This window comes from Pseudophryne corroboree, chromosome 4 (assembly GCF_028390025.1).
Source record: "Pseudophryne corroboree isolate aPseCor3 chromosome 4, aPseCor3.hap2, whole genome shotgun sequence".
NCBI lineage: Eukaryota > Metazoa > Chordata > Amphibia > Anura > Myobatrachidae > Pseudophryne > Pseudophryne corroboree.
In genome coordinates this window covers 585,730,501-585,746,442 of record NC_086447.1, presented here as the reverse complement: position 1 = coordinate 585,746,442, position 15,942 = coordinate 585,730,501, and positions in this window count along the sequence as shown.

Here is a 15,942-nt window from a genome sequence, read left to right as displayed (position 1 = left end):
GTAGCCACAGCCGTGAACTACCGCACTGTACTGTGTCTGCTGCTAATATATAGACTGGTTGATAAAGAGATAGTATACTCGTAACTAGTATGTATGTATAAAGAAAGAAAAAAAAACCACGGTTAGGTGGTATATACAATTATGGACGGGCTGCCGAGTGCCGACACAGAGGTAGCCACAGCCGTGAACTACCGCACTGTACTGTGTCTGCTGCTAATATATAGACTGGTTGATAAAGAGATAGTATACTCGTAACTAGTATGTATGTATAAAGAAAGAAAAAAAAACCACGGTTAGGTGGTATATACAATTATGGACGGGCTGCCGAGTGCCGACACAGAGGTAGCAACAGCCGTGAACTACCGCACTGTACTGTGTCTGCTGCTAATATAGACTGGTTGATAAAGAGATAGTATACTCGTAACTAGTATGTATGTATAAAGAAAGAAAAAAAAACCACGGTTAGGTGGTATATACAATTATGGACGGGCTGCCGAGTGCCGACACAGAGGTAGCCACAGCCGTGAACTACCGCACTGTACTGTGTCTGCTGCTAATATAGACTGGTTGATAAAGAGATAGTATACTCGTAACTAGTATGTATGTATAAAGAAAGAAAAAAAAACCACGGTTAGGTGGTATATACAATTATGGACGGGCTGCCGAGTGCCGACACAGAGGTAGCCACAGCCGTGAACTACCGCACTGTACTGTGTCTGCTGCTAATATATAGACTGGTTGATAAAGAGATAGTATACTCGTAACTAGTATGTATGTATAAAGAAAGAAAAAAAAAATCACGGTTAGGTGGTATATACAATTATGGACGGGCTGCCGAGTGCCGACACAGAGGTAGCCACAGCCGTGAACTACCGCACTGTACTGTGTCTGCTGCTAATATAGACTGGTTGATAAAGAGATAGTATACTCGTAACTAGTATGTATGTATAAAGAAAGAAAAAAAAACCACGGTTAGGTGGTATATACAATTATGGACGGGCTGCCGAGTGCCGACACAGAGGTAGCCACAGCCGTGAACTACCGCACTGTACTGTGTCTGCTGCTAATATATAGACTGGTTGATAAAGAGATAGTATACTACTAATATTATATATACTGGTGGTCAGGTCACTGGTCACTAGTCACACTGGCAGTGGCACTCCTGCAGCAAAAGTGTGCACTGTTTAATTTTAATATAATATTATGTACTCCTGGCTCCTGCTATAACCTATAACTGGCACTGCAGTAGTGCTCCCCAGTCTCCCCCACAATTATAAGCTGTGTGAGCTGAGCAGTCAGACAGATATATAATATATATAGATGATGCAGCACACTGGCCTGAGCCTGAGCAGTGCACACAGATATGGTATGTGACTGACTGAGTCACTGTGTGTATCGCTTTTTTCAGGCAGAGAACGGATATATTAAATAAACTGCACTGTGTGTCTGGTGGTCACTCACTATATAATATATTATGTACTCCTGGCTCCTGCTATAACCTATAACTGGCACTGCAGTAGTGCTCCCCAGTCTCCCCCACAATTATAAGCTGTGTGAGCTGAGCAGTCAGACAGATATATATTATATAATATTATATATAGATAATAGATGATGCAGCACACTGGCCTGAGCCTGAGCAGTGCACACAGATATGGTATGTGACTGAGTCACTGTGTGCTGTGTATCGCTTTTTTCAGGCAGAGAACGGATTATAAATAAAACTGGTGGTCACTGGTCACTATCAGCAAAACTCTGCACTGTACTGAGTACTCCTAATGCTCCCCAAAATTAGTAAATCAAGTGTCTCTCTAATCTATTCTAAACGGAGAGGACGCCAGCCACGTCCTCTCCCTATCAATCTCAATGCACGTGTGAAAATGGCGGCGACGCGCGGCTCCTTATATAGAATCCGAGTCTCGCGATAGAATCCGAGCCTCGCGAGAATCCGACAGCGTCATGATGACGTTCGGGCGCGCTCGGGTTAACCGAGCAAGGCGGGAAGATCCGAGTCGCTCGGACCCGTGAAAAAAAACATGAAGTTCTGGCGGGTTCGGATTCAGAGAAACCGAACCCGCTCATCTCTACTTATGATGCTAATGTACTGTATTCCTGTGAAGCAAATGGTTGTTTTACATGATGGGTGTAAGCAGAGAAGACCCCTAACTTTGTCCATGTCGCTTCCACAGGAGATCAGTCATTGAAACTAGTCGAGCATTAAAAGAACTCTTTCATGAAGCCAGAGAGAGAGCATCCAAAGCACTTGGTTTTGCTAAAATGTTGCGAAAGGTAATGATGATTAGAATTTGGAAGTGGTTTGGTTGGGATTTGGTGATTTTTAAATTGTATATGCTGTATATAGTTTCTAGCAAATGTATCTATGACCATTATATGTTCCAGCTGCGGGCGGGATTCCGATGTCGGTATTTCGAGTGCCGGGATCCTGTCCGTTGGTATCCTTACTGTATCCCAAGTTTTCAACTGAAATAATGTTGAAGTCAATGTTAATGCTCAAAAGCTTACCGATATTTAGGGATACCTGTCCAGATAATGTCACAATGTAAGTAGTTGTGGACATGGCTTCCCAAGTAGTGGAAGGAATGTTTGTCGTTGGCTTGTTTCCACATGTGGTTGTTGGGGCAAGCTAGCACTTGGAAAATCACAAGTGCCATATGCCTGTGGTACTGGTACAAACTGGGACCTGTAGTCTACCAAGGAAAAATATAACTAAAGATAGGACAAATGTTTTAGAAATAACACACTTAAATAAACACAAAAACGCAGTATACTTTCATGCTGCTTTTTATTAAATTAACTTTTCTCCTACAGAGTCCACAGATTATCCACAGGATAAACATTGGCATATGAGGTAGCATCAGCAGATTGGCACAAACGATCAAAAGCTTTTGGCCAGTCAACTATATCCCCGCCTCCTGACTCAGGCAATTCAGTTTTTTTGTTGTGCAGCAGGAGCCGGACCACGATCTTTGGGCTGCTGAGTTTGGCAGCCGTAAGTTTGTTGTTTAATTTATTTTTATAGTGTTATGTTTTTGAATGAGTTTTCTAAAAAGTGTCTTACACCTTAGAGTCGCTCCAACAACTCTCCACCGTGTCGCGACAACACTTACCCACATGTACAGTGCTGTTTCAGCGAGCGTCTGTGTAGGATGTACTATCAAGTCCAGCTGACGTTTCCAGGTTGTGGTCGGAGCACAGGGAGAAGGTAAGGCATCAATTCCACTTAGCAGGGGAGACACAAGACACAGCCGCACTGTTTTCGGGTAGGAGACTACCGAACAGTCGCTGAAGCGGCTGCCACCTCGAGTGCACAGGGATCATAGGCTCCAAGGATTTGTGTGAGGCTGCGATCCCTAGGGTTGATGTCAGCAGTGGGGAGTAAGACTCTCCCTTGGTCGCCCCTCTCCCCGGTTCATGACCAGATTCCTCTGAGTTTCCCGCCATAAACTGATTTCCCGTTTCCGTCTGAGAAGCGATGTATCTAAAGGACCCAGTTCCAGCATAGGCGGCTGTGTGACTGGTGCGTCGTGTTCATTTGGGCGTCTGTGTTCACTGTAGGTTCACTGGGCGTTTGTGTACACTCAGTGTTCACTGTTGTATTGATCGGTCCTGTAAGCGGGGTGATGTCTCCCTGTATCCCACTCTCCTGAACCGGGTGATACAGCACTAAGTCTCTGCCTACCATTAAGTAAGAGTAGTTGGATAAGTGCCTGATGCATATGAGTCTGTAAACTATTGCTGCTGTATTCAGTCGCACATCGAAAGAAATGTTTAAAGTTCTATATAAGGTAATGCAGTAATATGTTTCTCCTACATACTTGAAATGTATCTGTAGTTGAATATGTGCTCATGTTGCTTATTATACTAATGTATATCCTGTGGCTGATTGCTAGTTTGATTGCTAACTTTACTATTTCTGTCAGTTTCTGTGAAAGCAGGGAGGGATCGGATTGTATGTCACTTTAACAAGTTTTAAAGTGGTTTCAGTCACAAATTGTGTAGTTAACACTGTACAGGTGTGTGAGTTATCATGTCTACGAGAGGCAAGGGTGAGGAGGGTACACTCTCCACAGCAGCACCAACACTGATTTCATGTTTGTCTTGCAAAGCTGGGTTCACCTCTCAGAATCTGGTTCAAAATGGATTATGTGCAAATTGTTTTAGTTTTCACCAAAGCCTCTTTAATATTCCAAGGCAGGCACAGGTTCAAGTTAAACCCCCATGGGCTTCTTTTGCACAGACATTAACTAATATAGCTGAGTGGATAATGCCAGCTCCTATACCATGAATAGGTTACCCTGTTAACCCTTACATACAACATTCCCCCCGGGGTATATCACATCCAGTCCAGGAATCTGCAGCCTTTCAACAAAAACAGGCTGAAAGGCCTGTGGAAATTAAATCACACAGACATGAAAATACATCTTCACAGTCTACTCATGTTTCAGATGGGGACTCATCAGAGGATGAGGATTCATCGCATTCCGGGTCTGCATACAGAGATGAGGATGAAGGTCTCAGCTCAGTGGAAATACCTGAGCTAATGAGTGCTATGAAAGCCATTTTATCCTTAGGGGAGGCAGCAGAGCCTTTGTTAAACTCTAAGAGTTTAAAAGTCTCAAAACAGTCAGGACTGAATATCCTGGTTCAGAACAGCTGACGGAGATCATGCAAGAGGCTTGGGTAACACCCAGTAAGAAGTTTAGAATTCCAATGAAATGGAATTCCCATTATCCTTTTCCAGCTGGGGACTGTTTAAAAAGGGATGTAGCTCCCAAACTAGATATGCATGTAATTCGATTGGTGCGAAAATCTACATTGCCTCTGCCTTCAACATCAATAAATTATGTTATGGATAGGAAAATAGATGTTTTTTAAAAAAAAAACATTTTCTCCTTCTCTGGGGCCATTGTAAGACCAGCCATGGAAGAAGCAGCCTTGGATATGGGTACTATTGCCTCTCAAGCTTCAGCAGTAGCAGCTCGCAGAGCTGTTTCACTACGTACATGGAAGGCTGACTCAGAATCCAAGAAGGTTCTAGAGTCTTTGCCTTTTACTGTAGATATTCTTTTTGGTAAATAATTAAACAGTACTTTGGAGTCAGAAGCAGACTCCAAGAAAGTGAAGTTTCCTTCCACACATAAATCCAAACCTAGATTTCCAGCTTTTTGGCCCTTTTGGAACCAGGGAAAAGCTAAGGGAAAGGGTTATGGCAAACAGTTTCAATCTGACAAGTTTGGTAAGACTAAACAGCATTGGCCTGATGGTGCGGGCCTCCACCTGGAAGATCCCAGGTGGGAGGCCGACTTCTTCATTTTGCGCAGATCTGGCAGCAGTCCAACACAGATGCCTGGGAGGTAAGAAGCGGTATCTCACGGTTATGCGATTGCCTTCAAGAAACACCCTCCACAAAGGTTTTTTTGTACCAGCCCATCTTCAGTGGAAACGAAGGTCAGGGCTTTGCAAGAGACAGTTCAGAAATGATAATTCCAATTCCTCCTGCGCAATAAGGACAAGGTTTTTATTCCAACCTGTTTCTAGTTCAGAAGCCAAATGCATCGTTCCAGCCCCTACTCAATCTCAAAGTGCTGAACAAGTACATTTGGGTGCCTTGTATTCATATGGAGACTTTACGTTCCATTATTTTGGCCATGGAGGCGGAAGATTTTTTGGTATCCCTGGATTTCCAGGATGCTTACCTGCATGTTCCTATAGCACACTCTCATCAGTGCTATCTCAGGTTTGCTATCCTCCAGCGACACTTTCAGTTCCAGGCCCTACTATTTGGACTGGCTACAGCTCCAAGAGTGTTCAACAAAATTATGGTGGTAATGGCGGCTTATCTCCGTCTGCAGGGGATAAGAATTTTACCATACCTCGACGATTTATTAATCCTGGCGCAATCTCAGGAATTGCTTCAGTGTCATCTGCAACAGACAATAGCTTGTTTGCCCAATTTATGAGCCAACCGTGTCTCTGCAAAGTCGTCCCTGGTTCCGTTGCAATGAATGACACACTTGGGAGCTGTATTGGATTTGGGACTTCAGAGAGTAATTTTACTTCTGAACAAAATATACAAAATTCAGTCGAGGATTCAGGAGCTGCTACACAGTCAAAGGGTATCCATTCACGCAGCGATGCGTGTGATGGTATCTATGGTGTCGACATTCGACATGGTAGAGTATGCTCAATTCCACTTGAGGCCTCTACATTGTCTGATCCTTTCCAAATGGAATGGGTTACATCAGAAAATAAAAACTCAGACTATGGTCCTTCTTCTGGAAGTAAGGAGGTCATTAGCCTGGTTTCTACAGACATCCCATCTGGATAAAGGGAGACCCTTTTGTATCTCGGTTTGGGAGGTTCTGACAACGGATGCCAATCTTCAGGGCTGGGGAGCAGTGTCAGAAAGAAGTTGCTTCCAAGAGTAGTGGACCGAGGAAGAAAGTCGCCTGCCAATAAATATATTGGAACTTCGGGCCATATATATGGCATTCAGACAGGCAAAGGACAGTGTTCAGGGGAAACCAGTTCAAATTTGCTCGGACAGTGCAACGGCAGTAGCGTGCCTCAATCATCAGGGAGTAACTTGCAGCCAAAAAGCGGCGAAGGAGGTAAGCCGCACGCTAAGATGGGCAGAACATCATCATCCAGCCTTGTCTTGTCCGCAGTGTTCATTCGGGGAGTCCAAAACTGGGAAGTGGATTTTTTCAGTCGACATGCCATTCATGCAAACACATGGGCTTTACACCTCAAGGTCTTCCAGACTCTAGTGGACAAGTGGGGGTTACCGGAGATAGATCTCATGGCTTCCTGTCAGAACAACAAAGTTCCCACATACGGGTCAAGGGCAAAGAATCCCAGAGTGACCTTTGTGGATGCTCTGTCAGTAAGATGGGACTTTGTCTGGCCTATGGGGTATATGCAATTGCTGTCGAATTCCTGAAATTGTCGAATTTCGGGACTTTTTCGCCAAAAAAAAAAAAATCGACAATGCAATCCAGTACTTTACGCCAAAAAACGGACATTCAAAATTCGACTTTTGGAAATTCGACTTTTTTTGCATTGGAACAAATGCTGCAATTCGACCAAAGTCTATTCAATGGAAGTTTGGAAATTCGACAACAGTGCTTTTAGACAGCAAATTCGTCATTTTCAATCCGCCACACTTTGGTGGGTGAAACTAATAAAAAAAATGTAAAACACGTTTTTTTTGGTGTTTTTTTTTTTGGTAATAGCATATCTATTTATATTAGGAGGGATTAGGTACTAGGTTTGTCTTTTTTGGAGGCACAAGTATTATTTATATATTTTTTAAAATATATATATATATTTTTTGATAAATGGTAAAATCCTGGAAAAAAATGGCGTGGGGTCCCCCCTCCAAAGCATAACCAGCCTCGGGCTCTTCGAGCTGGTCCTGGTTCTAAAAATGCAGGGGAAAAATTGACAGGGGATCCCCCGTATTTTTAAAACCAGCACCGGGCTCTGCGCCTGGTGCTGGTGCAATAAATACGGGGGACAAAAAGAGTAGGGGTCCCCCGTATTTTTTACACCAGCATCGGGCTCCACTAGCTGGACAGATAATGCCACAGCCGGGGGTCACTTTTATACAGCGCCCTGCGGCCGTGGCATTAAATATCCAACTAGTCACCCCTGGCCGGGGTACCCTGGGGGAGTGGGGAACCCTTCAATCAAGGGGTCCCCCCCTCCAGCCACCCAAGGGCCAGGGGTGAAGCCCGAGGCTGTCCCCCCCATCCAAGGGCTGCGGATGGGGGGCTGATAGCCTTGAGAAAATTGAAAGAATATTGTTTTTTCCAGTAGTACTACAAGTCCCAGCAAGCCTCCCCCGCAAGCTGGTACTTGGAGAACCACAAGTACCAGCATGCGGGAGAAAAACGGGCCCGCTGGTACCTGTAGTACTACTGGGGGAAAAATACCCAAATAAAAACAGGAGACACACACCTTGAGAGTAAAACTTTATTACACAACTGCCAACACACACATACTTACCTATGTTCACACGCCGACTGCCACAGTCTCCGTCGATCCAGGGTACCTGTGAAATAAATAACACTCACCTGATCTCTAGTGTCCAGAGATAAATCCACTTACTTGGCTAAAAAATAACACGACAAACCCGGACCAGCGGACTGAAAGGGGACCCATGTTTACACATGGACCCCTTTCCCCGAATGCAGAGACCCCTTTGTGACTGTTGTCACTGAAAGGTCTCTTAAGCCAATCAGCGTGCACAACGTCCTTGCACTCTGCTGATTGGCTGCACTTCTGAGCTGTCAGACAGCGCATCACAAAGCCTCTCCATTATATTCAATGGTGGGAACTTTGCGGTTAGCGGTGAGGTCACCTGGCGAAGGTTTGCGGCATGGTAAATGCATGTTGTATTTTACACAACATGTGTCGCAAACCGTTTGCCGGTGACTCTTTGTCGCAGTGCTTTCGGATGCGGGAAATGTTCTTCTGCTCTACTGGTGGGTATGGACGAAGAAGATGATTCCCGGCGGACAGTGTTCCCAAACTTTTTTTCTGTTGCCTGTGAGTATACATTTGTATTATCGTGTAAACAGACTCTATTGTAAGATTAAAAAAAAAAACATCTTTATTCATGTATTTCAGAGTTTTTTGTCCTGTTGATGTACCTTCCCAGGCCTGTTTTTAAAGTATAGTCCTGTTGACGACTCGTTACCCCGTTTTATTATTATTTATTATTTATTTATTTATTTATTAACAGTTTCTTATATAGCGCAGCATATTCCGTTGCGCTTTACAATTAGAACAACAGTAATAGAACAAAACTGGGTAAAAACAGACAGACATAGAGGTAGGAAGGCCCTGCTCGCAAGCTTACAATCTATAGGGAGATAGGCATAGATACACAAGGATAGATGCTACCTATTGCATAATGGTGCACCAGATTGCTAGGTTCTTAATGGGTTGTATGATGATACCCTACAAAGTTATCCAAGTGTCAGGAGGGTGTGAGACTAAAGAAAGACAAGATATGTGATGTTATGAATACTCTACAGAGGATGTAATTAGATAGGGAAGCACTGAAGGTTATGTGGGTGGGTCTGGAATTTGATAGGCTTGTCTGAAGAGGTGAGTTTTCAGGGAACATTTAAAGGTTTGGAGACTAGAGGCGAGTCTTACTGTGCGTGGGAGGGCATTCCACAGAGTGGGTGAAGCCCGGATAAAGTCCTGTAATTTTGAGTGTGAACAAGTAATGCGTGTGGATGAGAGACGTAGATCTTGTGCAGAGCGGAGAGGTCGGTTAGGGAGATATTTTGAGATGAGTGAAGAGATGTATGTTGGTGCAGTTTGGTTAATAGCCTTGTATGTGAGTAAAAGTATTTTATATTTAATACGGTAGAATACCGGTAACCAATGGAGGGACTGACAGAGCGGATCTGCAGACGATGAACGTCTGGCAAGGAAGATTAGCCTCGCAGCTGCATTCAAAATGGATTGTAGTGGTGAGAGCCTATGTTTGGGAAGACCGGTCAGGAGACTATTACAATAATCAATGCGGGAGATAATGAGAGCATGGATTAGAGTTTTTGCTGTGTCTTGTGTAAGATAAGGGCGTATTTTGGATATGTTTCTTAGATGTATGTAACATGATCTTGAGACAGATTGAATGTGGGTAACAAAGTCAAGTCAAGAATGACACCTAGGCAGCGAGCTTGTGGGGTAGGGGTGATTGCAGAGTTCTCAACAGTGATAGAGATATCAGGTTGGAAACTACTATTGGCCGGTGGAAATATAATTAATTCTGTTTTGGAAATATTAAGTTTGAGGTGGCGAGATGTCATCCAAGATGAAATGGCAGAAAGGCATTCAGTGACACGGCCCAATACAGATGGTGACAAATCAGGGGAGGATAGGTAGATTTGAGTATCATCCGCATACAGATGGTACTGAAATCCGAAAGAGTTGATTAGTTTGCCAAGAGATGTGGTATAGATAGAGAAAAGCAGAGGACCTAGGACTGAGCCTTGCGGTACTCCAACTGAGAGAGGTAGCGAAGTAGAGGTGGAATCAGAGAAACGAACACTGAAGGAGCGATTAGATAGGTAGGATGAGAACCAAGAAAGGGCTGTGTCCTGAATACCTAGGGATTGTAGTGTTTGTATGAGAAGAGAGTGGTCAACAGTGTCAAAAGCAGCAGAGAGATCAAGGAGAATAAGGAGAGAGAAATGTCCTTTAGATTTAGCAGTGACCAAATCATTCACTACCTTAGTCAGTGCTGTCTCTGTGGAGTGTTGGGCACGAAATCCTGACTGAAGTGGGTCCAGTAGGCTGTGTGAGTTAAGAAAGTGTGTGAGGCGAGTGTAGGCAAGTCTCTCCAGTAGCTTGGAGGGGCATGGGAGCTGAGAGATGGGACGGTAGTTAGAGAGAGAGTTCGGGTCAGAGTTTTGTTTTTTCAGAATGGGAGTAATCACTGCATGCTTGTATAGAGAAGGAAAGATACCAGTAGACAGGGAGAGATTACAGATTTTCGTTAAGGTTGGGATGAGCACAGTAGACAGAGCTTTACTAATTTGTGAGGGTATAGAGTCAAGGGGAGAGGTATTAGAGTAGGCAGATGAAAAGAGTGCAGATACTTCATCTTCATTTGTAGGATCAAAGGAAGAGAAGGTGTTAGAGGGTTCAGGCAGGGAGTTGAGCAGGTCACTTGCTGTGGAAGAGCATACCATTTCATTTCGGATCTTGTCAATCTTGTCCTTGAAATAGGAAGCAAGATCTTGCGCACTGACAGTGGCTGGTGGGTTAGGTGAGGGAGGGACAAGAAGTGATTTAAATGTATTAAAAAGTCGCTTGGGGTTAGAGGCTTGAGCAGAGATGAGAGATTGAAAATATGTTTGTTTGGCAGTGTCCAGAGCAGTACGATAAGAGTGGTAGGTGGTCTTATATGTGAGAAAGTCACTTGAACTACGAGATTTACGCCACTGGCGTTCAACTTTTCTTGAGAGTTTTTGTAAGTGTCTAGTGTATTTAGAGTGCCACGGTTGACATCTAAGTCTACGTGGAGTGTGATGGGTAGCTGGAGCCACTTCATCAAGTGCTGTTACTAGAGTTTGGTTAAGGTGTGACACAGCAGTCTCTGGAGAGGTGAATGTAGAAATTGGTGAAAGCAGTGGTTGCAGAGAGGTAGATAGTTGTTGAAAATTAATAGCGTTAATATTTCTGCGGGTAAGAGGTGTCCTTGTAGACTTTAGGGACATGGAGTTTGAAGTAATGGAGGAGAGCATGCATGTGATAAGGTTGTGATCTGAGAGAGGGAAAGGAGTGTTAGTGAGTTCAGAAACAGAGCATAGTCTGGTGAATACAAGATCAAGGCAGTGGCCCTCCTGATGAGTAGGGGAGTCAGTCCATTGGGTGAGGCCAAGAGAGGAGGTTAGAGAGAGTAGTTTAGAGGCATGGGGAGACTGTGGACTGTCAATAGAGAGATTGAAATCACCCATAATGATGGTGGAGATGTCAGAGGATAGAAAGTGAGGGAGCCATGCAGAAAAATCTTCCAGAAACTTTTTGGGTTGCCCAGGTGGGCGATAGATAGCTGCAACACGCAGAGAGAAAGGGGTGAAAATCCTAATAGAGTGTACTTCAAAGGATGTAAATGTGAGTGAGGGAACAGGTGGTAAAACAATGTGCGTGTAACATTTGGATAGTAATATTCCAACACCCCCTCCTTTGATGTTACCAGGCCTGGGGGTGTGTGTGAAGTGGAGGCCACCATGTGACAGTGCTGCAGGGGAGGCAGTGTCTGATTGTGTGAGCCAGGTTTCTGTTATAGCCAGCATATTGAATTTTTTTGCTATGAAAAGGTCATGAATAGCTGTTAATTTGTTGCAAACAGAGCGTGCATTCCATAAAGCACATTTTAGTGACTTGGAGGTAGATGGGAGACAAGTGATGTTGATAAGGTTTGTTGATTTTATATTCTGTTGTGAATCAGCTGAATGTGAGCGTGGTATGAGGATTAGAGATGAGCGCCTGAAATTTTTCGGGTTTTGTGTTTTGGTTTTGGGTTCGGTTCCGCGGCCGTGTTTTGGGTTCGAACGCGTTTTGGCAAAACCTCACCGAATTTTTTTTGTCGGATTCGGGTGTGTTTTGGATTCGGGTGTTTTTTTCAAAAAACACTAAAAAACAGCTTAAATCATAGAATTTGGGGGTCATTTTGATCCCAAAGTATTATTAACCTCAAAAACCATAATTTACACTCATTTTCAGTCTATTCTGAATACCTCACACCTCACAATATTATTTTTAGTCCTAAAATTTGCACCGAGGTCGCTGTGTGAGTAAGATAAGCGACCCTAGTGGCCGACACAAACACCGGGCCCATCTAGGAGTGGCACTGCAGTGTCACGCAGGATGTCCCTTCCAAAAAACCCTCCCCAAACAGCACATGACGCAAAGAAAAAAAGAGGCGCAATGAGGTAGCTGTGTGAGTAAGATTAGCGACCCTAGTGGCCGACACAAACACCGGGCCCATCTAGGAGTGGCACTGCAGTGTCACGCAGGATGGCCCTTCCAAAAAACCCTCCCCAAACAGCACATGACGCAAAGAAAAAAAGAGGCGCAATGAGGTAGCTGTGTGAGTAAGATTAGCGACCCTAGTGGCCGACACAAACACCGGGCCCATCTAGGAGTGGCACTGCAGTGTCACGCAGGATGTCCCTTCCAAAAAACCCTCCCCAAACAGCACATGACGCAAAGAAAAAAAGAGGCTTTTTACTGATATTTGGTGTTTTGGATTTGACATGCTCTGTACTATGACATTGGGCATCGGCCTTGGCAGACGACGTTGCTGGCATTTCATCGTCTCGGCCATGACTAGTGGCAGCAGCTTCAGCACGAGGTGGAAGTGGATCTTGATCTTTCCCTAATTTTGGAACCTCAACATTTTTGTTCTCCATATTTTAATAGGCACAACTAAAAGGCACCTCAGGTAAACAATGGAGATGGATGGATTGGATACTAGTATACAATTATGGACGGGCTGCCGAGTGCCGACACAGAGGTAGCAACAGCCGTGAACTACCGCACTGTACTGTGTCTGCTGCTAATATATAGACTGGTTGATAAAGAGATAGTATACTCGTAACTAGTATGTATGTATAAAGAAAGAAAAAAAAACCACGGTTAGGTGGTATATACAATTATGGACGGGCTGCCGAGTGCCGACACAGAGGTAGCCACAGCCGTGAACTACCGCACTGTACTGTGTCTGCTGCTAATATATAGACTGGTTGATAAAGAGATAGTATACTCGTAACTAGTATGTATGTATAAAGAAAGAAAAAAAAACCACGGTTAGGTGGTATATACAATTATGGACGGGCTGCCGAGTGCCGACACAGAGGTAGCCACAGCCGTGAACTACCGCACTGTACTGTGTCTGCTGCTAATATATAGACTGGTTGATAAACAGATAGTATACTCGTAACTAGTATGTATGTATAAAGAAAGAAAAAAAAACCACGGTTAGGTGGTATATACAATTATGGACGGGCTGCCGAGTGCCGACACAGAGGTAGCCACAGCCGTGAACTACCGCACTGTACTGTGTCTGCTGCTAATATATAGACTGGTTGATAAAGAGATAGTATACTCGTAACTAGTATGTATGTATAAAGAAAGAAAAAAAAACCACGGTTAGGTGGTATATACAATTATGGACGGGCTGCCGAGTGCCGACACAGAGGTAGCCACAGCCGTGAACTACCGCACTGTACTGTGTCTGCTGCTAATATAGACTGGTTGATAAAGAGATAGTATACTACTAATATTATATATACTGGTGGTCAGGTCACTGGTCACTAGTCACACTGGCAGTGGCACTCCTGCAGCAAAAGTGTGCACTGTTTAATTTTAATATAATATTATGTACTCCTGGCTCCTGCTATAACCTATAACTGGCACTGCAGTAGTGCTCCCCAGTCTCCCCCACAATTATAAGCTGTGTGAGCTGAGCAGTCAGACAGATATATATAATATTATATATAGATAATAGATGATGCAGCACACTGGCCTGAGCCTGAGCAGTGCACACAGATATGGTATGTGACTGAGTCACTGTGTGCTGTGTATCGCTTTTTTCAGGCAGAGAACGGATTATAAAGTAAACTGCACTGTCCTCACTAGTAAACTCTCTCCACTCAGTCTCTACACTTCTACAGTAACAGTACTCCTCCTAGTCAGCTCCAGTAAATCTCTCTCAGTCTCTTATAATCTAAATGGAGAGGACGCCAGCCACGTCCTCTCCCTATCAATCTCAATGCACGTGTGAAAATGGCGGCGACGCGCGGCTCCTTATATAGAATCCGAGTCTCGCGATAGAATCCGAGCCTCGCGAGAATCCGACAGCGTCATGATGACGTTCGGGCGCGCTCGGGTTAACCGAGCAAGGCGGGAAGATCCGAGTCGCTCGGACCCGTGAAAAAAAACATGAAGTTCTGGCGGGTTCGGATTCAGAGAAACCGAACCCGCTCATCTCTAATGTGGATGGGACCTGGATTTGGGGATATGTCACCAGCTAGTAGAAGCAGAAGAAGAGAGAGAAAGGTATAGTTAGGGGAGGTGTGTGATAGTTTCTTATGGTGACAGGTAGAGGATGTGACAGTTAGTGTACATAGATAGGTTAAAAGCTCATGAGTGTTAATAAGAGGGGAGTGGATTAATGAGGCTGCAATGTGTACAGAGCGATAAATAACAGGAATAGTGAAGGACGATGTCATTTTATAGAGGATACCATGAAGTGCTATGAAGAAAAACAGTTTGTGGAGCATGGTGTTTATAAAGAGTTAAGTATAGATAGGAAAATGCTTATGGAAATTGTTAATTAAATGGTAGATTTACCTGCTTTCCAATGTTTTTCAATGTTTGTTCAACTGTTGGTTTAACTGTTCTTTTTAAAATTTCCTAACTTCGTATATTTCTAAACTTCTGACAACTGCCCCGCAGACAACTGCCCCATAACTGAATGCTAACATATACTAGTTCTAATTTACAAAGGCTTCAGCTGAAGCTAATTGGACATCTAATCAAAGGAATTATATTACCCTGTGTTAAGTAAACACCAGGCCATGTATGCTAATAAACTCCACTCCACTGACCCACATCTATACAAGAGATAATATCAGCTATAAGCAAGTACTAATATTCTACAAATACAATTACATACACTGCTAAAATATACATTGGTGTGAATAGAGATCAAAGTTATAGTTTGCAGGGATCAGCAAGCAGAAATCGACATACATTTGAAAATATAGCATATTTTCTCCTGTTGTTGGGTTTCTGCAAATATTGGACCCTTTTATCCAACTATACCATGGGCAACCTACTTGTGATGTGGACCTGAGCCTCCGCCATGTAGCAGACAACCCCCCTCAGGTGAGATGTATTGCCCAAAACTCCCTCTTGTCCAAGTCACCCCGGCATGTCCAAAGTGCAGCCCTCCGGCATTAGCAAAACTGCACATCCAATCATTCCCTGATACACCAATACTGGTCAGGGAATGTTTGGATGTGTAGTGACGCAAGTGCCGGGGGATTGCATTTGGGCCCACTGTAACCTGCTTGTGTCATGTTGATTGTACCTCTTTTCAGTACCAGGGTGACACTTTACCAATAGCTGGAACCTCATACTGTTCTCTTCCACAGGTCTTGCGGTGTTTCCTTCCCAAGTGGCGTGGATGTGAAGAGACAACACAGTTCCCCTGATGTTCCATGTGCGACCTACTTCTGTACAATTCAACTTCATATCAAATATTTTTAATAAAAACCACAGAAAACTTCTCTTTTTAAAAATTTATTGAAGAAAATTTGGATTTTATTTTTGAAATAAAAATTGAAAGTTAATAAAACAAAAAAGTAGTTTGTTATTCTTTATATTCTT